Below are 26,931 nucleotides of genomic sequence, written 5' to 3'. Positions count from 1 at the left end.
CTATACCCATTTGTATTCTGTTACATATTTCCTTTGATGGAGGTGGTATCATTTCAGTTTAGAATCTCCCAACAAAAAGTTGATAGTTTAGTTCTATAGCTCTCACATTAAAATATTTTTTGACCATAAAATTCTTGTAAATGTTTTCAGAATTAAGGTAAAAGCAACAAATATAATTGTCTAGTCGTACTAGTGGGGAAAAGGGGCCATGGTGGCACTGTAGTTAAGTGCTCAGTCATGTTACTGGGAAGGACCAGTCCCTGGAGAAGAACATCATGCTTGGTAAAGTAGAGGGAGAGCAAAAAAGAGGAGGACCCTCAATGAGATGGATTGACACAGTGGCTGCAACAATGGACTCAAACAGCAACGATTTTGAAGGTGGCACAGAACAGGGAACATTTCATTCTGTTGTACATAAGATCACTATGAGTCAAACCAACTCAGAGTTACCTAAAAACAAAAACAACTAGTGAGGACAATATCTGAATTATTTACTTACATATAATGTATTAATACTTGAGTGTCTCATAGTCATAACCTCATAATAATACAAAAGCCACATGAGTTGTAGTGAGAGATATTTGGTTTTCATCAGAGTTTTCATTATTCCTGACACATAGGGACATATTTTAGTATTGGTCCTGAGATTTAGTGGTGCCATTTCCAATAAAATAGTATTTGATAAACTCATCTGAATTACTAACATAAATTATAATAGACATATTTACCCAGTGTTTAAATCTTTGATTATGCTGTCAAAATTGCTTGAAAGTTTTGGGAGTTCCTCAAACTTGTATATGCTAAACCCTTTTTTTTTACTTATTGTGATTTAAATTTGATGTGAAGTTCCTCACTTCCTTAGTATATTTATCAACACTGGCTTTTATGTTGTCTGCAAATACTTTTAGATGTAGTTATATTTTCTGCAAAAAATGTAGTTTTCTACAAAAGTGTTATGATTTATTTCTTTCAAAAATTCAGCCTTTACACAAGAATATAATTTTTTCCTATTAAGTGCTACCTCACAAATCAGCATCTATCCAGGCCCAGAGAATTGTCTGCTGGGGCCCTACAGTCTCGGCATACAGCCCTCCACCCTGGCAGTGACCAGGGGCTACCAGCAGTGCACCAGCTATGAGAGAAGCTTGTGCCAGGCAGGGCACAGGGGGAGCCTTGTAGCCTCTGCAGCAGAGACAGCTCAGTGACCGAGGTCAGACCTGCAGGGTGAATGGCATCAAGTTAGAAATGCAGGGCCGCCCCAGCAGCCCTGTGTGAATATGCAGAATTGCTCTATCAGTTCTATAATCAAACTGTGGGCTTCAGACAGCAAGACATAAAAGCTGGCTCCTTTATGGCACAAGCCACCTGCCTGCTACAAGGGATCAGCACCAAAAACTCTGAGTTACTTTCCCCAGGTGCTAATCAGGTGACAAGCACAGCGGACAGCCTCAACAGCCCTTACCTGAAGGGGGTGATTGATTTCAATGTCCTCGTCGATGTCGATGGTGAGGACAACGCCAGCGTGCTGTCAGGAACCTTGTGCCCAAGCATCACCTCACGACTCTCCCAGTGGCCCAGCAGCCCTCCCCTTCCCCATGCTGCCCCTGAGCACCACCGACATGGCCATCCAGCCATCCAGCTCTTGGCTGACCTCCCTTGTGAAAGAAAGCAAATTCCTTGCAGTTATGCAGTGGACATTAGGAAAAAAGACAGCAAACATCCATAAAACTGTAGAAGGTTAAAAGATGAAATGTATTCGGTTTTTTGTTTGTTTGTTTTGTTTTTTTAGTTAGGCAGTCTGTTACCATAAAGATTACAGCCTTAGAAGCCCTATGGGGCAGTTCTACTCTGTCCTATAGGATCACTATGACTCAGAATTGACCAGACGGCAATGGGTTCCAGTGGGTTTATTGTGTTCATATATCCACCTTTGTAAATGAAGATACCTTAGAATAAAGAAGGCATAGTTCCAATTCAAATAAACACTTATTGATGTGTCAGGCAGCGAGATAGGGATTTCATATACAAGCCCCGCCCCCCCATATGTACACAGTCATGTATAGAGCTTCTGAAATTTAAGGTAATTTGATCATTCAAATGAAGAAAAATATTGCACAAAATCTTAATGCTCTTAAAAGTTGAGGTATTCACCGTACTTAGAAATTTAAAGATATTTGGTACTACTAATACTCTTCTAGAACTGACTCACACTTTAAGTTATGTCATTTCACGCTATTCCCTGTGATTTTCTCATTATGTAGTGTTACGCTACCTAAGCGACAAAAATCTGGACTCTTCTTTCAGTATTTTCAAAGATACACTGACCTCATTTGCACATTTTTTCTTCCTTAACAGGCAGACAAAACACAGCTTTAGACAGTGAATTGGCCAGGAAAGAGTGTTGTGTGTCAGCTTTCAGATCCATTTTCTAATGTCATCTTTTGGCTTTGGTTGAAACATTTTTTGTTTTCTTGTAGTGCTCCATTATTCCATCATATACTCAATTTGTTTTGTCAAAAGGATCATGTTTTATTTTTTTCTCACACTTGAAGGGTAGGGTCGTTAGCATTTAGTGGCTTTATATGATTGTTTTATAATTTAAGATTGTATCCAAAGCAGTTGTACAATAGGTGCTCCAATCATTCAGCCAGAGTCTTGGATGCATACATTAGAAACTCGTTCTAACTTTAGCAGGAAAATAATTCACAGATATCATCAGATAGTTGGAAAACCAGGCTTAGGAATACAGACAGTGTTGTTTCCAATAATACTCCTGTCTTTATCCCAGCAAATACACTGCTAATAAGGACAGCACTACCCTCACCACGTAATCACCACCATGATTCTAGTTTCATATTCACTTGATCTTAAATCACATTTTGAAGATTCAAAACATTGGGTGACCAAACCTGATGATATGATCTCACGCTGGTTGCCAGAAATTAAGGAGGGATCTGCTCCTTCAACTTCTTTCTGAGGAAAAGCCTATTTCTCTCTCCAATAACCACACAAATGTGGATTTCCCAAAACTAGGAAGGGGGCTCAGATGATAGGCATTTTTTTTTTAATAATTTTTATTCTATTTTAAGTGGAAGTTTACAAAACAAGTCAGTCTCTCACACAAAAACCCATATACACCTTGCTACACACTCCCAATTACTCTCCCCCTAATGAGACAGCCCGCTCTCTCCTTTCACTCTCTCTTTTCGTGTGATGGGCATTTTTAGTAAAAAGGATCTTTAGTAATCCAGAGGCATATCCTGCCATCGCCATTCAACTTTATCATATTCCAAGCAGAGTTTAGAAACATAGATTAATACTATGCAGTTTATAAGAAACAGGTTAGACACAGTATGATCTGTCATAAAATCAAGGAAGGGTCTTAACAGTTTTGGGAACTTTTCGTGACACTAAATACTAGTAGTGCCAGAATGAAGTTACACATCATTTCTATTTATTTATTAGACTAGTAAACGAACAATAGTCCTTCATAGTATTTCCTGAGATTTTATTGTATTTCATCTTTCAGTTACTGTATTTGGCAATAGAAAATTCAGATGAATCTGGATAAAAGTGGCCAACAATCATTGCCAGGTTGTTTTCTCAACTTCTTAAATTTTATACATTTTAAATTATATTACACTTTTCCAAGCCCATGGCAGTTGAGAAATTTATTCTAGAACTGGAATTGCAGTGTCCAGCCCTATGCATTAGAACAATATACCGTAGGAAATTACCAGACATTTACTTGAAACCGTTATTGATATTTTGACTTCTGGATAACAAATACAGTCAGATTTTAGGATGGATTTTCTAGCTAGCTGTCTGCTAGAGAAATCTATTGTCACTTTAAACTCAAAATGGCTTCCAATATTATTTCTTGTTAGTCTTAGTCTAATGTCAGTGAACAATAGTGATCTTTCCCATGGCCAATGAAGACAAACTTCAGGGTCTTTATACTTCGAAACCTTAGTGTTCATGATACTTGTCAATTTCAACAGCCAGAGTTATTTACTAAAGGTGATTGCAAATACCAGTAAATATAGACACTTAATAGTTCAAGAGTGTAAAAATATAGTTTTAAGCCCAAGGAAGGAAAGAGTCTCTCTGCTTTTCTGAGAGGGAGAATGTCACAGAAATAAGAGAAAAACTCTCAGATTATTTGAATTAGAACTGGCTCTGTCTGATCAATGACTGTGAAAACTAAATGTTTAATTGTTAAATATCTCTGTTTTATTTACCATAAATTAATGTATCATGACATACTAGTGCACTATTGAATAAAAGCCATTTTGAGCCACTTTTTATTAAAAATCCTTTAGTTTGAGACTACTTTACCCACACTTATTTCATTATTAGTTCAATAAATCATGTTTAATTAGATAAATGGAAGCCCAGAACTTCATTTAATGAACTGTAAAGCTGACAGTAAGAATTTTTTTTTTTTTTTTATATTATCTGTATTTTGGATGGAGTCTGCTTCCATCCTAACACAGATAATAAAACTACTATTTATTAAGGTTGTTCCTCTATGTGTTAGGAGTCTTGGTGGTGCAGCGGTTAAAAAGCTAAGCTGCTAACCAAATGGTCGGTGGTTAGAACCCACCAGCTGCTCTGCAGGAGAAGGTTGTGGCAGTCTACTTCCATAAACATTTACAGTCTTGAAAAGCCTGTAGGGCAGTTCTATTTTGTCCTATAGGGTCGCAGTGAGTTGGAATCAACAAATAGCCAATGGGTTTGGTCTATGCGTTTAACCCATTATAGCACTGGAAAATGCCCGTTAAGAGACTATACAACACTCTTCTCTAGAAGTTGCTCTTAACAGAAGGTTTTTTTATTGTTACTTCATTTGTCTTTTTTATTGAGTGCCCGACATAGGCAAGGCCATGAGCTAAATTCTTAGGTGCAGAAATCAATAAGGTAAAGTCTCTAGGCTCAAAAAGCTCTCAGACAAATAAAGGAGAGATAAAAATGTGCAAAAATACTCACGATGAAATAGATGAGGTCTCATCAAAAGGTTATGGGGGTCTAGAGTACATAATATTTTATATAGACCATTAAATATTATATTACAAATATTAATGTGAAGATGGCATAAGAAATCTTAGAGATTTATAAGTGTAAATCACCTCTCTCACCTATAGCCCATTAATTATAGGTCTGTTGTCTAATCACTCACCAGTCCAGAGAAATATTTTCCAGACTTTGAAACCCATGAAACACTGAAGCAACTCTCTGCTTCTTGTGCCTTTGACTCTTCTTAAGCCTTGAGACTGGCTTTCTGCTCTTCCTTGGAACATTGCTTCTAGGTTTGTACTAATTAATGCATCACTTTGAGTTACCCAGAATCTAACTGCTCAATCCTAGAACACACTCAAAAAAAAAAAAACCAAATCCACTGCTGTGGAGTCAATTCTGACTCATAGCGACCCTATAGGACAGAGTAGAACTGCCCCATAGAGTTTCCAAGGAGCGCCTTGTGGATTCGAACTGCCGACCTCTTGGTTAGCAGCCGTAGCACTTAACCACTACACCACCAGGGTTTCCAGAACACACTCAGGGTAACAACAACAACAACAAAAAACCTTTTAGTTATTTATTAGAGTTGCAGCTGCACCCTCTTTTTAATTAAACTTATTTTAAAGAACAAGAAGACCATTATTCTTTTCAATAAAAATGAAAAGACTAATTTGTCCATTTCTTACATTCAGCCCTAAAACCAAAAAAAAAAAAAAACTCCCTTAGATTTCATCTTGTTATCAGTTCAAATTGCTAGAATTTAGAGGTCACACACTACCTGTTTTCAACTTTTGGCTGTCCAGGCAAATTAGCATAGTATACAATATAGGACAAAAGAATGGTACATATCGCCTAGCAGCTACTTTAGTAAGACACAAAGCTACAAGATAATAAAGGGAAAAACAATGTATTTTTAATGAGTCAGAATTTCCTAGGATTTAAATCAAGGGAGGTGGACAAGGGAAGATTTTTTCTGATGTCTGAAATAATTAGAGCCCACAGATTTTGAAGGAGAAACCTAATCTTTAAAGACCCATAACTACATTTCTGGAGAAAAAAAAAATAGCTTATGGGTAGAGTACAGCTGCATACTGCAACTGTGAAAGTTATATTGAAGAAGGGCTGTATTGTACTTGAGGGTACAAATTATAAGTAATCCTTTTTGGTGAAAAGACTAACCATCTTAACTTTCCAATGCTTACAGCTTGCTGAGCTTCTGCTTTCAATTCTTTAGATTCTGTTTTTATTACCTTGTGTTATCATTATTTTATATAGGTTCCCTTCTTTGGTTTTTATGCCCATAGCCTCTCTATAGTTTTTACTGCCATCCTACCTAATCTATCCTGTCTGAATCATAATCTTTACACCTGAATCAATGATTACTTATATTTTTTACTGGTGGTGAAATATATATATTCCTGACTACTTTTTTTTTCCCTAGTTCTAACATATAGAACTGTCTTGTTATCATTGGGGTACAAAAACTGATAAACTTGAAGTAATATGCCCTCCTTTTTCTAATTTAAATAAAATGACTAAAATCTGAAAAATATACAAATGCAAATTATTTCCATACAATATTTTTATTGATTGACTGAGACATTTAATTTCCTTTTCTGAGAAAAGATACGGCATTTTGAGGTATCAAGCAATTTGAACTTTATTGCAGAAATGAAAAAATGGAATGAGTAAATTTAAAAAATCTAGATATGTCTAATCACTTTAAAAAATATTTCATTTTATGTACTTGACTTAAATGAAAGCAGCTCATATAACTGGAAGAAGCAGACTTTTTTTCTTGCCATTTTTTTCTTCTTCTTCTTCTTCTTTTTTTTTTTTTTTTCTGTGTTCCTGCCAAAGATTTAAAACTTCTAATGGCCACATTCAAAACCATATGGTTATTAATAAATAGCAAATCTTCTCTCATTGAAGTCTTGTATTCATGTCACATACATGACTTCTAAAAAGAAAAGGAAAAAGAAAGATTTATAAATCTGTTTCTTATAAAAAATGTTTTATGACAGTTCCAGATGCCAAAAGTATATTTTCTATTAAGATCTTGAAATTATTGAAATAATAGTTTGTATCAGCCAAGGCAAAAGAACTGTATTTCTAGTTATAGTCTGTAAGTAGTTTTCTCAGAAGAACAATGCAATGGAGTGATTAAAAATTTTAACATTTATCAGGCCTTTAAAAAACTGCTAATGTCCAAATGAAAAGGTGACATTTTAAATAATAAATACGTTCTAATTCACAAAAATCAAGCTCAACTTTGTTAAGGCAGAAAAAAAAAAACTAAAAATAATTTATAGGTTTATATAACAGGAAGACTAAGAGATTAAGTTGGTTTCAGGTAGAGCTAGATTTAGAGCTCTTTCTCCAATTTCTGGGTCCTGCTTGGCTTTACCTGCCTTCCTTGCCTGAAAAGATTGTGTGTGTGTGTGTGTGTGTGGGTGTGGGTGTGGGTGTGGGTGTGTGTGTGGGTGTGGGTGTGGGTGTGGGTGTGGGTGTGGGTGTGGTGTGGGTGTGGGAGAGAGCAAGAGAAAGAGAGAGCAACATGGCAGCAACATGGAAGCTGGGTATATTAGCAAATTGGTCATTCATTCATCCACTTAACGAAAATAGATTGAGTATCAGCTATGTGTTAGGCATTGCAGTAGTGGCTGAAATATAAGAGTGAACCAAAGAAATAAGAAAATATTCCCTTATGGATTTTACATCCTTAAAAGTAGTGACAAACAATAAATACATTTCCTTCCCACCTGTCTCACTCTACTGAAGACATACTGAGAGCATTATTCTTCCTCTACATGTCAGATGTAAGTCTTTTCATACCCTTTGGGTATTATCTCCTATAACACACTGTTCAATTACACTTTCCCTGATAACCCTACTTAAAATCTACTCCAGCCCCACTACCAGCCTGGTACTGCTTGGTACCTTACATAATAGTGTACATGGTCCCTCCCACTAGATTTGAGTCCATAAAGTTTTTTGTTGTCTTCGCTGTTGTTCTTTGCTGTATTTCCACCTGCCATATAATAAGTGCTCACAAAATATTTGATGAATTATTGATTAGCTGGATAGTCCAAACATCAGAGCTGGATTCAGACATTCTGGATCAGGACCTTCAACATGAAAAGCTCTCTCTTTATTTCAGTCTATCACTATCTTTCCCCCACGTGTCTGTCGGTTTGTCGTACTGTGGGGGCTTGTGTATTGCTGTGATGCTGAAGTTATGCCACCGGTATTCAGATACCAGCAGGGTCACCCATGGAGCAAAGGCTTCAGTGGAGCTTCCAGACTACGACAGACTAGGAAAAAGGACCCGGCAGTCTACTTCTGAAAAGCATTAGCCAGTGAAAACATTATGAATAGCAGCTGAGCATTGTCTGATATAGTGCTGGAAGATGAGCCCCCCAGGCTGGAAGGCACTCAAGAGATGACTGGGGAAGAGCTGCCTCCTCAAGTAGAGTCGACCTTAATGACATGGATGAAGTAAAGCTTTCGGGACCTTCATTTGCCAATGTGGCACAACTCAAAATGAGAAGAAACAGCTGCAAACATCCATTAATAATTGGAACCTGGAATGTACAAAGTAAGAATCTAGGAAAATTAGAAATTGTCAAAAATGAAATGGAACACATAAACATTGATATCCTAGGCCTTAGTGAGCTGAAATGGACTGGAATTGGCCATTTTGAATCAGACAATCATATAGTCTACTATGCTGGGAACGACAACTCGAAGAGGAATGGTGCTGCATTCATCGTCAAAAAGAACGTTTCAAGATCTATCCTGAGGTACAACACTGTCAGTGATAGGATAATATCCATACGCTTTTTTTTTTTTTTACAAGGAAGACCAGTTAATATGACTATTATCCAAATTTACGCACCAACCACTAGGGCCAAAGACGAAGAAATAGAAGATCTTTATCAGCTGCTACAGTTTGAAATGGATCGAACATGCAATCAAGATGCATTGATAATTACTGGCAATTGGAATGAGAAATTGGAAACAAAGAAGAAGGATCAGTAGTTGGAAAATATGGCCTTGGTGATAGAAACAATTTCAGAGATCGAATGATAGAATTTTGCAAGACCAACGACTTCTTCATTGCAAGTACCTTCTTTCACCAACATAAACGGCGACTATACACATGGACCTCACCAGATGGAACACACAGAAATCAAACTGACTACATCTGTGGAAACAGATGATGGAAAAGCTCAGTATCATCAGTCAGAACAAGGCCAGGGGCTGACTGTGGAATGGACCATCAATTGCTCATATGCAAGTTCAAGCTGAAACTGAAGAAAATCAGAGTAAGTCCACAAGAGCCAAAATATGACCTTGAGTATATCCCATCTGAATTTAGAGACCATCTGAAGAATAGATTTGACACATTCAACACTAGTGACTGAAGACCAGATGAGTAGTGCAATAACATCAAGGACATCATCCATGAAGAAAGCAAGAGGTCAGTGAAAAGGCAGGAAAGAAAGAAAAGACCAAGGTGGATTTCAACTAGACTCTGAAACTTGCTCTTGAGTGTCGAGCAGCTAAAGCAAAAGGAAGAATTGATGAAGTAAAAGAACTGAACAGAAGATTTCAAAGGGACTCTCGAGAAGACAAAATAAATTAGTATAATGACATGTGCAAAGAGCTGAAGATGGAAAACCAAAAGGGAAGGATGTGCTCAGCGTTTCTCAAGTGGAAAGAACTGAAGAAAAAACTCAAGCCTCAAGTTGCAATAGTGAAGGATTCTATGGGGAAAATATTAAACGATGCAGGAAGCATCAAAAGAAGATGGAAGGAATACACAGAGTCATTATACCAAAAAGAATTAGTCGATATTCAGCCATTTCCAGAGGTGGCATATGCTCAGGAACCGATGGTACTGAAGGAAGAAGTCCAAGCTGCTCTGAAGGCATTGGCAAAAAACAAGGCCCCAGGAGTTGATGGAATATCAATTGAGATGTTTCAACAAGCAGATGCAGCGCTGGAGGTGTTCACTAGTCTATGCCAAAAAATATGGAAGACAGCTTCCTGGACAACTGACTGGAAGTGATCCATATTTATGCCTATTCCCAAGAAAGGTGATCCAACCGAATGTGGAAATTATAGAACAATATCATTAATATCACAAGCAAGCAAAATTTTGCTGAAGATCATTCAAAAAAGGCTGCAGCACTATATGGACAGGGAACTGCCAGAAATGCAGGCTGGTTTCAAAAGAGGATGTGGGGAGGCGGAGCCAAGATGGCGGACTAGGCAGACGCTACCTCGGATCCCTCTTACAACAAAGACTCGGAAAAACAAGTGAATCGATCACATACATAACAATCTACGAACCCTGAACAACAAACACAGATTTAGAGATGGAGAACGAACTAATACGGGGAAGCAGCGATTGTTTCCAGAGCCTGGAGCCAGCGTACCAGTCAGGTACAGCACAAGCACAGAGAGCTGCTCCACCCCCCTGAACTAACCCCGGGAGGGGGACCAGCCGGTTCCACGGGCGGCGTGGGACGCAGCCGGTAGGAGAAGTCCCCGGGAGGCAGTGACTGGTCTTGGAGCAGAAAGAGCAGCGTCCGAGCCGGGGAACCGTCCTGCAGGGATTTGGACTGGACGCAGGTACGGCATAAACACGGAGAGTTGCTCCACCCCCCTGAACTAACCCCGGGAAGCGGCCCAGCCGGGTCGCGCGGGTGGCGTGGGACGCAGCCGGTAGGAGAAGTCCCCGGGAGGCAGCGACTGGTATTGGAGCAGGGAGAACAGCTTCCCAGCCAGGACACTCGGTCATGGCACAAGCACGGGGAGCTGCTCCACCCATCTGAACTAACCCCGGGAGGAGGCCCAACTGGTTCTCGCGGGCGGCACGGCCACGTGGCTGGAGGGACGAGAAGTCCCCAGGAGGCAGCGACTGATTCTGGAGTCGAGAGTGCACCGTCCCAGTAGGGGAGCCTTGACGCTGGGCGTGGGGCTGGAAGCAGAGGATCTGACCGTGACTCCAGCGGGCCAGACCCCCCGGGGACAATCTCCACACAGCCAGCACATATAGGCGAGGCGCCCATGGGAATCTCAGATATAATAGTCATTCCAAGCAAGACAAGCAACTCTGGCTATATTCTGAGGTGCTACTCTCCTATCTCTCTGTTCCCTCCCCCACCTTCCCCAGGCGGCTTCATTAACATCTGAATAGCCTGAGCCAGAGGGAGAACTCTGATAGGGATCTGACTGCAGTTTTTTTTTTTAGCGGATTTTCTGGAAAAACTAGTTTCCCAGTGATGGCTCGGAGACAACAATCCATATCAAACCACTTAAAGAAGCAGACCGTGACAGCTTCTCCAACCCCCCAAACAAAAGAATCAAAATCTTCCCCAAATGAAGATACAATCTTGGAATTATCAGATATAGAATATAAAAAACTAATTTACAGAATGCTTAATGATATCACAAATGAAATTAGGATAACTGCAGAAAAAGCCAAGGAACACACTGATAAAACTGTTGAAGAACTCAAAAAGATTATTCAAGAACATAGTGGAAAAATTAATAAGTTGCAAGAATCCATAGAGAGACAACATTTAGAAATCCAAAAGATTAACAATAAAATAACAGAATTAGACAACGCACTAGGAAGTCAGAGGAGCAGACTCGAGCAATTAGAATGCAGACTGGGACATCTGGAGGACCAGGGAATCAACACCAACATAGCTGAAAAAAAATCAGATAAAAGAATTAAAAAAAATGAAGAAACCCTAAGAATTATGTGGGACTCTATCAAGAAGGATAACCTGCGGGTGATTGGAGTCCCAGAACAGGGAGGGGGGACAGAAAACACAGAGAAAATAGTTGAAGAACTCCTGACACAAAACTTCCCTGACATCATGAAAGACGAAAGGATATCTATCCAAGATGCTCATCGAACCCCATTTAAGATTGATCCAAAAAGAAAAACACCAAGACATATTATCATCAAACTCACCAAAACCAAAGACAAACAGAAAATTTTAAAAGCAGCCAGGGAGAAAAGAAAGGTTTCCTTCAAGGGAGAATCAATAAGAATATGTTCTGACTATTCAGCAGAAACCATGCAGGCAAGAAGGGAATGGGACGACATATACAGAACACTGAAGGAGAAAAACTGCCAGCCAAGGATCATATATCCAGCAAAACTCTCTCTGAAATATGAAGGCGAAATTAAGATATTTACAGACAAACACAAGTTTAGAGAATTTGCAAAAACCAAACCAAAGCTACAAGAAATACTAAAGGATATTGTTTGGTCAGAGAACCAATAATATCAGATACCATGGTGCACAACACAAGGTCACAAAACAGAACGTCCTGATATCAACTCAAATAGGGAAATCACAAAAACAAACAAATTAAGATTAATTAAAAAAAAAATACACATAACAGGGAATCATGGAAGTCAAGAGGTAAAAGATCACAATAATCAAAAAGAGGGACTAAATACAGGAGGCATTGAACTGCCATATGGAGAGTGATACAAGGCGATATAGAACAATACAAATTAGGTTTTTACTTAGAAAAACAGGGGTAAATAATAAGGTAACCACAAAAAGGTATAACAACTCTATAACTCAAGATAAAAACCAAGAAAAACGTAACGACTCAACTAACATAAAGTCAAGCACTATGAAAATGAGGATCTCACAATTTACTAAGAAAAACGCCTCAGCACAAAAAAGTTTGTGGAAAAATGAAATTGTCAACAACACACATAAAAAGGCATCAAAATGACAGCACTAAAAACTTATTTATCTATAATGACCCTGAATGTAAATGGACTAAATGCACCAATAAAGAGACAGAGAGTCACAGACTGGATAAAGAAACACGATCCATCTATATGCTGCCTACAAGAGACACACCTTAGACTTAGAGACACAAACAAACTAAAACTCAAAGGATGGAAAAAAGTATATCAAGCAAACAATAAGCAAAAAAGAAGAGGAGTAGCAATATTAATTTCTGACAAAATAGACTTTAGACTTAAATCCACCACAAAGGATAAAGAAGGACACTATATAATGATAAAAGGGACAATTGATCAGGAATTCATAACCATATTAAATATTTATGCACCCAATGACAGGGCTGCAAGATACATAAATCAAATTTTAACAGAATTGAAAAGCGAGATAGATACCTCCACAATTATAGTAGGAGACTTCAACACACCACTTTCGGAGAAGGACAGGACATCCAGTAAGAAGCTCAACAGAGACACGGAAGATCTAATTACAACAATCAACCAACTTGACCTCATTGACTTATACAGAACTCTCCACCCAACTGCTGCAAAATATACTTTTTTTTCTAGCACACATGGAACATTCTCTAGAATAGACCACATATTAGGTCATAAAACAAACCTTTGCAGAGTCCAAAACATCGAAATATTACAAAGCATCTTCTCAGACCACAAGGCAATAAAACTAGAGATCAATAACAGAAAAACTAGGGAAAAGAAATCAAATACTTGGAAAATGAACAATACCCTCCTGAAAAAAGACTGGGTTATAGAAGACATCAAGGAGGGAATAAGGAAATTTTTAGAAAGCAACGAGAATGAAAATACTTCCTATCAAAACCTCTGGGACACAGCAAAAGCAGTGCTCAGAGGCCAATTTATATCAATAAATGCACACATACAAAAAGAAGAAAGAGCCAAAATCAGAAAACTGTCCCTACAACTTGAACAAATAGAAAGTGAGCAACAAAAGAATCCATCAGGCACCAGAAGAAAACAAATAATAAAAATTAGAGCTGAACTAAATGAATTAGAGAACAGAAAAACAATTGAAAGAATTAACAAAGCCAAAAGCTGGTTCTTTGAAAAAATTAACAAAATTGATAAACCATTGGCTAGACTGACTAAAGAAATGCAGGAAAGGAAACAAATAACCCGAATAAGAAATGAGAAGGACCACATCACAACAGAACCAAATGAAATTAAAAGAATCATTTCAGATTATTATGAAAAATTGTACTCTAACAAATTTGAAAACCTAGAAGAAATGGATGAATTCCTGGAAAAACACTACCTACCTAAACTAACACATTCAGAAGTAGAACAACTAAATAGACCCATAACAAAAAAAGAGATTGAAATGGTAATCAAAAAACTCCCAACAAAAAAAAGCCCTGGCCCGGACGGCTTCACTGCAGAGTTCTACCAAACTTTCAGAGAAGAGTTAACACCACTACTACTAAAGGTATTCCAAAGCATAGAAAATGACGGAATACTACCCAACTCATTCTATGAAGCCACCATCTCCCTGATACCAAAACCAGGTAAAGACATTACAAAAAAAGAAAATTATAGACCTATATCCCTCATGAACATTGATGCAAAAATCCTCAACAAAATTCTAGCCAATAGAATCCAACAACACATCAAAAAAATAATTCACCCTGATCAAGTGGGGGCTGGTTTAATATCAGAAAAACCATTAATGTAATCCATCACATAAATAAAACAAAAGACAAAAACCACATGATCTTATCAATTGATGCAGAAAAGGCATTTGACAAAGTCCAACACCCATTCATGATAAAAACTCTTACCAAAACAGGAATTGAAGGTAAATTCCTCAACATAATAAAGGGCATCTATGCAAAGCCAACAGCCAATATCACTCTAAATGGAGAGAACCTGAAAGCATTTCCCTTGAGAACGGGAACCAGACAAGGATGCCCTTTATCACCGCTCTTCTTCAACATCGTGCTAGAAGTCCTAGCCAGAGCAATTAGGCTAGACAAAGAAATAAAAGGTATCTGGATTGGCAAGGAAGAAGTAAAGTTATCACTATTTGCAGATGACATGATTATATACACAGAAAACCCTAAGGAATCCTCCAGAAAACTACTGAAACTAATAGAAGAGTTTGGCAGAGTCTCTGGTTATAAAATAAACATACAAAAATCATTTGGATTCCTCTACATCAGCAAAAAGAACACCGAAGAGGAAATAACCAAATCAATACCATTCACAGTAGCCCCCAAGAAGATAAGATACTTAGGAATAAATCTTACCAAGGATGTAAAAGACCTATACAAAGAAAACTACAAAGCTCTACTACAAGAAATTCAAAAGGACATACTTAAGTGGAAGAACATACCCTGCTCAAGGATAGGAAGACTTAACATAGTAAAAATGTCGATTCTACCAAAAGCCATTTATACATTCAACGCACTTCCGATGCAAATTCGAATGTCATATTTTAAGGGGATAGAGAAACAAATCACCAATTTCACATGGAAGGGAAAGAAGCCCCGGATAAGCAAAGCACCACTGAAAAAGAAGAAGAAAGTGGGAGGCCTCACCTTACCTGACTTCAGAACCTACTATACAGCCACAGTAGTCAAAACAGCCTGGTATTGGTACAACAACAGACACATAGACCAATGGAACAGAATTGAGAACCCAGACATAGATCCATCCACGTATGAGCAGCTGATATTTTACAAAGGACCAGTGTCAATTAACTGGGGAAAAGATAGCCTTTTTAACAAATGGTGCTGGCATAACTGGATATCCATTTGCAAAAAAATGAAACAGGACCCATACCTCACACCATGCACAAAAACTAACTCCAAGTGGATCAAAGACCTAAACATAAAGACTAAAACGATAAAGATCATGGAAGAAAAAATAGGGACAACCCTAGGAGCCCTAATACAAGGTATAAACAGAATACAAAACATTACCAAAAATGATGAAGAGAAACCCGATAACTGGGAGCTCCTAAAAATCAAACACCTATGCTCATCTAAAGACTTCTCCAAAAGAGTAAAAAGACCACCTACAGATTGGGAAAGAATATTCAGCTATGACATCTCAGACCAGCGCCTGATCTCTAAAATCTACATGATTCTGTCAAAACTCAACCACAAAAAGACAAACAACCCAATCAAGAAGTGGGCAAAGGATATGAACACACACTTCACTAAAGAAGATATTCAGGCAGCCAACAGATACATGAGAAAATGCTCTCGATCATTAGCCATTAGAGAAATGCAAATTAAAACTACGATGAGATTCCATCTCACACCAGCAAGGCTGGCATTAATCCAAAAAACACAAACTAATAAATGTTGGAGAGGCTGCGGAGAGATTGGAACTCTCATACACTGCTGATGGGAATGTAAAATGGTACAACCACTTTGGAAATCCATCTGGCGTTATCTTAAACAGTTAGAAATAGAACTACCATACAACCCAGAAATCCCACTCCTGGGAATATACCCTAGAGAAACAAGAGCCTTCAAACAAACAGATATATGCACACCCATGTTTATTGCAGCTCTGTTTACAATAGTAAAAAGTTGGAAGCAACCAAGGTGTCCATCTACAGATGAATGGGTAAATAAATTGTGGTATATCCACACAATGGAATACTACGCATCTATAAAGAACAGTGACGAATCTCTGAAACATTTCATAACATGGAGGAACCTGGAAGGCATTATGCTGAGCGAAATTAGTCAGAGGCAAAAGGACAAATATTGTATAAGACCACTATTATAAGATCGTGAGAAATAGTAAACCTGAGAAGAACACATACTTTTGTGGTTACGAGGGGGGGAGGGAGGGAGGGTGGGAGAGGGTTTTTTATTGATTAATCAGTAGATAAGAACTGCTTTAGGTGAAGGGAAAGACAACACTCAATACATGGAAGGTCAGCTCAATTGGACTGGACCAAAAGCAAAGAAGTTTCTGGGATAAAATGAATGCTTCAAAGGTCAGGGGAGCAAGTGCGGGGGTCTGGGGAACATGGTTTGCGGGGACTTCTAAGTCAATTGGCAAAATAATTCTATTATGAAATCATTCTGCATCCCACTTTGAAATGTGGCGTCTGGGGTCTTAAATGCTAACAAGCGGCCATCTAAGATGCAGCAATTGGTCTCAACCCACACGACAACTAAGAGCCCAAGAGACAGAAAGGGCCACATGAACCAGAGACCTACATCATCCTGAGACCACAAGAACTAGTTGGTGCCCGGCCACAATCGATGACTGCCCTGACAGGGAGCACAGCAGAGGACCCCTGAGGGAGCAGGAGATCAGTGGGATACAGACCCCAAATTCTCATAAAAAGACCAAACTTAATGGTCTGACTGAGACTGGAGGGATCCCGGCGGCCATGCTCCCCAGACCTTCAGCTGACACAAGACAGGAACCATCCCCGAAGACAACTCATCAGAAATGAAAGGGACTGGTCAGCGGGTGGGAGAGAGACGCTGATGAAGAGTGAGCTAATTATATCAGGTGGACACTCGAGATTGTGTTGGCAACTCTTGTCTGGAGGGGGGATGGGAGGATAGAGAGAGAGGGAAGCCGGCAAAATTGTCAAGAAAGGAGAGACTGAAAAGGCTGACTCAAGAGGGAGAGAGCAAGTGGGAGTAGGGAGTGAGATGTATGTAAACTTATATGTGACAGACTGATTGGATTTGTAAACGTTCACTTGAAGCTTAATAAAAGTTATTTAAAAAAAAAAAAAAAAAAGGAGAGGGAAACAAGCAGAGAGTTAGGAACCTCATACCACCAAGCAAGCAGCACTGGGAGCAGAGCGCATCCTTTGGACCTGAGGTTCCTATGCTCAGATGCTCCCAGACCAAGGGAAGATTGATGACAAGGAGCTTCCTCCAGAGCTGACAAACAGAGAAAGCCTTCCCCTGAGCTGACGCCCTGAATTTGGACTTGTAGCCTACTAGACAGTGAGAGAATAAGTTTCTCTTTGTTAAAGCCATCCACTTTTGGTATTTCTGTTATAACAGCACTAGATGACTAAGACAGGGTGGGATTGTAACACCCTTACTAAGGTCACATCCCTAATCCAATATAAAGGGAGTTTCCCTGGCATGTGGCCTGCACCACCTTTTATCTTACAAGAGATAAGAGGAAATGGAAGCGAGCAGAGAGTGGGAACCTCGTAACACCAAGAAAGAAGCACCAGGAGCAGAGCTCATCCTTTCGACCTGAGGTTCCTGCACAAAGAAGCTCCTACTCCGGGGGAAGATTGACGAGAAGTCCTTGCTCCAGAGCCAACAGAGAGAGAAAGCCTTCCACTGGAGCTGTCACCCTGAATTTGGACTACTAAACTGTGAGAGAATAAACTTTTCTTTGTTAAAGCCAAAAAAAAAAAAAAAGAGGATGTGGAACCAGGGATATCATTGCTGATGTCGGATGGATCCTGGCTGAAAGCAGAGAATACCAGAAGGATGTTTACCTGTGTTTTATTGATTATGCAAAGACATTTGACTGTGTGGATCATAACAAACTATGGATAACACTGTGAAGAACGGGGATTCCAGAACACTTAATTGTGCTCATGAGGAACCTTTACATACATCAAGAGGCAGTTGTTCGGACAGAACAAGGGGATACTGATTGATTTAAAGTCAGGAAAGGTGTGCATCCAGGCTGTATTCTTTCACCATACCTGTTTAATCTGTATGCTGAACAAATAATATAAGAAGCTGGACTATATGAAGAAGAACAGCACATCAGGCTTGGAGGAAGACTCATTAACAACCTGCATTATGCAGACGACACAACCTTGCTTGCTGAAAGTGAAGAGAACTTGAAGCATTTACTAATGACGATCAAATACCACAGCCTTCAGTATGGATTACACCTCAACATAAAGAAAACAAAAATCCTCACAACTGGACCAGTGAGCAACATCATGATAAACGGAGAAAAGATTGAAGTTGTCAAGGATTTCATTTTACTTGGATCCACAATCAGCAGCCATGGAAGCAGCAGTCAAGAAATCAACAGATGCATTGCATTGGGCAAATCTGCTGCAAAGGACCTGTTCAAAGTATTGAAGAGCAAAGATGTCGCCCTGAAGACTAAGGTGTGCCTGACGGAAGCCATGGTATTTTCAATCGCATTATATGCTTGTGAAAGCTGGACAATTAATAAGGAAGACCGAAGAAGAGTTGACGCCTTTGAATCATGGTGTTGGCGAAGAATATTGAATATACCATGGACTGCCAAAAGAACAAACAAATCTGTCTTAGAAGACGTACAACCAGAATGCTCCTTAGAAGCAAGAATGGCGAGACCGCGTCTTACATAGTTAGGACATGTTGTCAGCAGGGATCAGTCCCTGGAGAAGGACATCATGCTTGGCAGAGTACAGGGTCAGCAGAAAAGAGGAAGGCCCTCGACGAGGTTAATTGACACAGTGGCTGCAACAGTGAGCTCAAGCATAACAACGATTGTAAGGATGGTGCAGGACTGGGCAGTGTTTTGTTCTGTTGTGCATAGGGTTGCTATGAGTCGGAACTGACTTGACAGCACCTAACAACAACAACATCACTATCTTTATCTCCTTCTCTGTTTATTCTCATAAAAACTCTTTCCACATGCATGAGACTGCCTGCAGGCAGAGTCAAGTCTAAATTATCCTTTAGAGTTTGAAATCCCACAGAAAAGACAAGTTCTATTTCTCCCAGTATGTTTCCTAAAAGGCCATATCTGGCTCATAGATCCACTTTTGGGGTGGATGAAGAAGACCCATATGCAAAAAAGGCAGTTCTAAAAATGCAAGAATCTTAGAACATAAAGTAAGAGAATCTATTATACCCTGGATTCAAGACCAGGTAAGAAAACCACAATGCAGTTTATGTATTTATTTTTTGTCTTTCTGTTTCTCTATTTCTTTGTATTTTCTTTTCTCCAGTGAAAAAGAAGGTCTAGATTTATTCTCAGTTTAACAATGGTCACTAAGTGGAGTCATCAATCCAGAATATTATGTACTTCTTTAACTAAAAAGCAGATGAAATACTTGGATGGGGGGCACTTACAAGATCATCATTAAATCTATTCAAAAGCGTTTTACCACAGAGATGAGGATGTTGTGAAAAGACCTTCGTATTAGAATTCAGAGCAGGTCACTTTACATTTTGAAGATCCACTTCTTCAATATTAAAGTTGGGGTTAGACCACACAAATTAGAAAGCCTTCTTCTGCTTTACCATTCATTTATTCTAAGTTACATATTTGTGAAGTTAGGAGTTTGTTGTATTTTTTAAAATGTACCACTATGCAAGAAATATTTTTAGTATATTTGAAAATCTATACCAGAAAATAGACCATACCAAGCATCAACTCATGTTTACTAGTTTGTTTTTACTAGGGTATTTCCATAAATGATTAGATTGTAACCTCTATATAACCAACACGTTTAGATGTGACAGCTCTGTCTAGTTAAAAATAAAATTAACCGTTGTTTTCATAAAAATTATAAATTAAAAACAATTAAGTCAAAATAATGCTGTTTACCAACTTTTTGATTCTAAATGGCAAAACCTAGTCTATGATCATTGTTACATGTCTCTAAGCAACTACTGCACATAAATATTTTCAATGTCTTACTCCTTTATTAGGCTCTGTCTGTCAAGGATCACTTAACACCTTTAAGATGCCTTCTAACGAGAGATTATCTGGCTTTAAATGACTAACTAATACAAATGGATTACACCTCAACACAAAGAAAACAAAAATTCTCACAACAGGACCAATAAGTAACATCATGATAAAAAGAGAAAATATTGAACTTGTCAATGATTTCTTTTACTTGGATCCACAATCAGTGCCCATGGAAGCAGCAGTCAAAAATCAAATGCCTCATTGCATTAGGCAGTCCTCTGCAAAAGACCTTTTTAAAGTGTTAAAAAGCAAAGATGTTATTTTGAGGACTAAGGCACACCTGACCCAAGTCATGGTATTTCCAATTGCCTCATACGCATGTGAAACCTGGACAATGAATAAAGAAGACTGAAAAAGAATTGATGCATTTGTATTATGGTGTTGGCAAGAATATCGAATATACCCTGGACTGCCAGAAGAACAAACAAATCTGTCTTGGAAGAAGTACAGCCAGAATACTCCTGAGAAGTGAGGATGGCAAGACTTCGTCTCACACACTTTGGACAAGTTATAAGGAGGGATCAGTCCCTGGAGAAGGACATCATGCTTGGTAAAGTAGAGGGTCATCGAAAAAGAGGAAGACCCTTGACAAGATGAATTGATACAGTGGCTGCAACAATGAGCTCAAACATAGCAACGATTGTGAAGATGGCGGAGGACAGGGCAGTGTTTCTTTCTGTTGTACACAGCATCACTATGAGAAGGCACTGACTCAAAGGCATCTAACAACAACAACAAACCAAGACAAAGACATGCTGTTCAGCAAAATTTATTGAATTGTTCCACGTACTTTGCTCATTACTCTTATCCCCATACCTCACCATATTTCCCTGGTATTGAACTTGATTTTCACTCTTAGCTTGCCGACCTCTTGGTTAGCAGCTGTAGCACTTAACCACTATGCCACCAGGGTTTCTGCATTCTACTACAGGGAAGAGAAAATGACCACATTATTATCAAAAACTATTTATAAATTGTGACTAGCTCATCTCAGAGGATAAACCTTGAGAAAAATGTTTTGTTTTGTTTTTTTCAGGCAATGTTCTGAAATAATAGCTAATTTGAAATTGTGAAATATATAAGCATTAACCATGATCTCTTATAAGACATTTAATACATTATTTTCAAAACACTGTTTTCTTAATTTCCAAGGGAGAAATCTCAACTTGTTAAAAAGTAATATGATGCTATTAATGAATGTTTATCTTGTCTTTTTTCCCCTCTGTGGGTAAGAAATGCTTGTAGTTATTGTACTCTGTGCCTTTGAAGTGAATAGCAAATATAAAATTATAACAGTTTCTTAATAGGATGGAAAATTGAGGAAAAACTTGGCCAATTCTTTCCTTCTTCAAGGTAATAACAAATATGTTGGCAAAAATTACTTCCTTTCAGTGTCTGGTGTCTGTAAGCTTACATCATGCTCTCTATAAAATATTATAACCCACAATCTGCCTTAAAACATGAAAGCAGGGAACAACTTATTCTAATATTATAGAAAGAAGTAATTGGATGGATGTAAAAATCTCACACATTTCCAAATATCCCATTTTTAGATATCAGTTTTATACTTTACATTCCACTTCATTTTATCAAAATGAGTTCTATTGTAATTTTTATTGGTTTCTCATTCTTTCTGTCTGAAATCTTATTTAGCTAAAAGCAAGCACAGAAAAAAAAAACTGCCATGCAAATATGCATGTATAATTTGAAAAGTATCATCTTATTTAGATTCATGATTCTTATTCAAAGAACTGTCAAAAGTGAAACAGTTTAAGAAAAGACTGTACATTTTTTCAATTAGGTGACTTAATCTACATCATTGTAAACGAAGGGATCCGGGAGAGACATACTCCTATTATGTGAAGTCTGTATATACAGAATAAGTGCACACTGTATGAAAACACTGAATATTTTTGATTAATTTACTGATTGCTTTTAGAAGATTGTAAACTGGGGTCCTATCCTCTATAAAACTCATTGCCACCTCATTGCAACTCTATAGGACAGAGTAGAACTGCTCCATAGGGTTTCCAAAGAGGGGCCAGTGGATTTGAACTACCAACTTTGTCACTAGCCGGCAAGCTCTTGTAGCTCTTAACCACTTCACCACCAGAACTCCTAGCGACTATAAACAAACAAACAACTCCTCCCGTCCTTTGCCATTGAGTGAATTCCGACTCATAGTGACCCTATATGACAGAAGAACTGCCACTGCACCAGCCAACCCTATATTTAGTTTTTCTGGGGCCCACAGATAATTGATTTTTTAAAGTAAATTTTAAGAAAAATCTCTGCTCTTTATTATTTTATAGCCAGTGCGAGTCACATATTAACTTTATCTACCTGGCCCTTACCTAAATAATCCAAACCAACTTAAAATAAATTTCATTAATACCTAATATAGGTGAGATTCTGTGCATTGGCATTTTTCTTTAACCTCTTATTTTAGTGACCTTTTATTTTTTTAGTCAGTGTTCGGAGAGGTATATAGGCTATATCCCCATAGGCATCAGCCTCTTCAGTCCACACCTATTTTTAATTCCTTACTGTTACTTAAATGTCTTCTATCCAAGGCTGATCATTTTTCTATCTTCTCAATTCTGTCTTTGTATCCTTGTCTTTTAGTTCTCCCTTTCTTCTCCTGAGATTGCTCTCTTGATGAGGATGGCCCTTTCTTCTTGTGTATTCAAAATTCTCTTTCTATTGACTCATTTTCTTCAGTACATAAACATTTTATAAAACTTCTTGAACTTCATATTTCCCCTTAGCTTCTACTCTTCTTTTTTTTCCTTAAGAACAAATCTTTGTATATGTTTTTCTTAGTTGCCATCAAGTCAGATCCAGCGCATGTTAACCCCATGTACCTCAGAACAAAACATTGCCAGTCCTGTACCATCTTCACTGTCATTGGTATGCTTGAGCCCATTGTTGCAATCACTGTGTATTTTAAGTGCATTCCAACCTAAGGGGTTCATCTTCCAGCACTATACAGGACAATATTCTGTTGGGATCCACAGAGTTTTCATTGGCTAATTTTCAGAAGCAGATTGTCAGGCTTCTCTTCATAGTTTGTCCCTAGTCTGGAAGCCCTGCTGAAACCTGTCCACATGGGTAACCCAGCTAGCATTTGAAATTCTGGTGGCATGGCTTTCAGCACTGGGAAGAAGTATAGCCAGAGTGCTCCTTAAAAGCAAGGATGGTGAGAGTACATCTCACATACTTTGGACATGTTGTCAGGAGGGATCAGTACCTGGAGAAGGACATCATGCCTGGTAAAGTAGAAAAAATAAACAAACAAACCTGTTGCCATTGAATCGATTCCAATTATAGCAACTGTATAGGTCAGAGTAGAACTGCCACATAGAGTTTCCAAGGAGCACCTGGTGGATTTGAACTGCTGACCTTTTGGTTAGCAGACACAACACTTAACCACTAAACCACCAGGGTTTCCTGGTAAAGCATAGGGTCAGTGAGAAAGACCCTCAATGAGATGGACTGACACAGTGGCTACAACAATAGGCTAAAGCATAACAATGATTGTGAGGATGGCACTGGGCAGTGTTTCGTTCTGTTGTACATAGAGTTACTATGAGTTGGAACCAACTTGATGGCACCTATCAACAACAGCTTCTAGCATCATAGCAATACACAAGCCACATATAAGAAGGCATGCACATTATGAAAAAAAAGGACACCCCAGAAAAGCACAAAGAAGAAAATCACGAATATCCATAGCTTCACTAAGAATAGCCATTCTTAACATTAATATACAAAACTGACATATCCTTGTCTATGTATATATTAATATTTTAACAGAAATGATACTATACAGCACATACCATTAGAAAAAGTTAATATATCACATAACATTAAAAAAGTCTTCAACGTAGCAGGAAATTTCTACTGTCTACCACTGTGATCTCAATTTTGTCAGCAACATGCCAGTGAAACTATTTTTGCGATGTTACCACTGATTTTCTAATTTTGCAATTGAAGGGTCACTTTTTAGAATTTCTATCAGTGGCTACATTTTATCACTCACTGTACTGACCTTCCTTCTTTGCTTCTGCAGCGCCTCTCTCTTCTGGGTTCCTCATACCTTCCATACATATGGTCATCCCGTGCCCTGCCTAGATAATCTTTCACTGATCCAGCTTCCTCCCTTGATCATCCTGCGTGTGCATGTTTGCATGTGTATCTAAGTCTATATCTAAATGTCTAACAGACCAGGCAAAGGACGCTCAATCTAAAAACAAAACAAAAAAAAAAACAGATGTTTCATTTTATTCACAAAAGTGCTTTACTGGTTTAGGGGCCATCTAGGTCAATTGACATAACAAACGTTATTAAGAAAATATTCTGCATCCCACTTTGGTGAGTGGTATCTGGGATCTTAAAAGCTAGTGATCCACCATCTAAGATGTATCAATTGGTTCCAACCCACCTGGAGCAAAGGAGAATGAAGAACACCAAAACGCAAGTAGAATATTAGCCCAAGAGACAAAGGGCCACATAAACCAGAGATTACATCACCCTGAGACCAGAACTAGATGGTGCCCCGCTACCACCAATGACCACCCTAACAGGGAACACAACAGACAGACCCTAAGGGAGCAGGAGAAAAGTCAGGTGCAGAACCCAAATTCACATAAAAAGACCAGGCTTCATGATCTGACTGAGACGGGAGGAACCCCAGAAGACATGGCCCCCGGACTCTGTGTTAGCCCTGAACTGAAAATATTCCTCAAGCCAACTCTTCAGACAAAGATTAGACTGGCCTATAAGACATAAAATGATAATCCTGAGGAGTGTGCTTCTTAGCTCAAGTAGACACATGAGACTATGTGGGCAGCTCCTGTCTGGAGGGGAGAAGAGAAGGCAGAAAGGGATAGGAACTGGTTGAATAGACACAGGAAATCCGAGGTGGAAAGGAGTGTGCTGTCACAATCTAGAGAGAGGAACTAGGGTCACGTAACAACGTGTGTATAAATTTTTGTATGAGAAACTAACTTGAGCTATAAACTTTCACTTAGAGCACAATAAAAAAAAAATTTTTTAAAGTGCTTTACTGGGATTGTCAGGTCACAGATATGGGAGTTATTCCCAACTTGGTTCACTAACAACTCACTCTTCCATATTTCTGTCAGGTTGATTATATTTATTCATATATTACATGTATTTATTTCCTCATCTCACTGCTTTGTTTAGTGCAGATCAGGAGCATATCTAACCTGGGCCAGCGAAAATCTTTCAAAGTAGTGTACCTACCTTGTCTTTTCATATCTACCTCCATCTTTAGTACCATCACCATTTCCTAAAACACAAATTAAATCATATAATTGTGCTGCTCAAAATATTTAAAGGACTCAATAAGCTATCCTTTGAAAACCTTGCAACACCCCTAATCTACTGGCCTTTTCTTCATTTCTTTCCTCAGCCCATCTTAGCCCACTTTCTTCCTGTTCAAACCTCTTCTTTAGATGTCTTTGATTCCACTGGGAGAGGTCATCCTAAACTGGTAGCTGTAACCACGAACAGGAGTGGGATTATCTAGGGAGGGCACAGGATGATTGAGAAGATATGTAGAACCCAGAAGAGAGAGGTGCTGCAGATGCAAAGGAGGAAGGTCAATGAGTGATAAAAAGTAGCCACTGGTAGAAATTCTGAAAAGTGACTTTCCATATCTTGTTCTTTTTGCTTGGGATATCCTTCCCTTCTGGTTCACTCGATGACTTCTTAATTGAACATTGATGTACAAGTCTCACCTGAAGTCTTCCCAAACTTACAAAACGTGAGTTTTTCCTAAAAATTCCAAACTTTCTTAATGTAACTTATTTGTATCAATGCCATTTATGTCTACATCTAAATCATCTATCTATATACATTTTAATATTATAATTAGGTCCATATCTACCCTCTAACTCCATGATTTGCATCTCTACTGGGTTCTACTTGATACCAAATATTTTGTCTTTTTTTTTTTTTTAATGTATTGACAGTGTCTGGCATGCAATAAAATTAGTAATAATAACTAATAATTACTAAGTAGTGATTCTTTGCATGTATCAATTTACTTAATCTTTACAAAGGTCTTATGATTTAGAAATCTAATACCCTACAAAGAATCTAACTAAGCTGAGTTTAAATAGCTAGTTAGTGGCATATATGGGCTTTAATCCTAGGCAATCTGACTCCAGAGCTTCTAATGTAACCATCAGTACATACTTGTGTAATGAATGAATGAGTGAATGACAACATAAACTTTACAAAAATCCTGCAGTTTTTGTTTTGTTTTAATTTCAATCAGGGTATTTCAGTGAGTAAAAATCTGTTGTTTGCTGTGTGATTTCCTATGACTTCAAAAAAGATATTTTTTCAATTAAATCAGAAGTACCTACTGGAAATCAGGGTACTTTTATGCAATTATC

Source organism: Loxodonta africana, chromosome 14 (assembly GCF_030014295.1).
Source record: "Loxodonta africana isolate mLoxAfr1 chromosome 14, mLoxAfr1.hap2, whole genome shotgun sequence".
NCBI classification, from domain to species: Eukaryota; Metazoa; Chordata; class Mammalia; order Proboscidea; family Elephantidae; genus Loxodonta; species Loxodonta africana.
The sequence above is the reverse complement of the archived record's forward strand: the minus strand, read 5'-3'. Positions refer to the sequence as shown.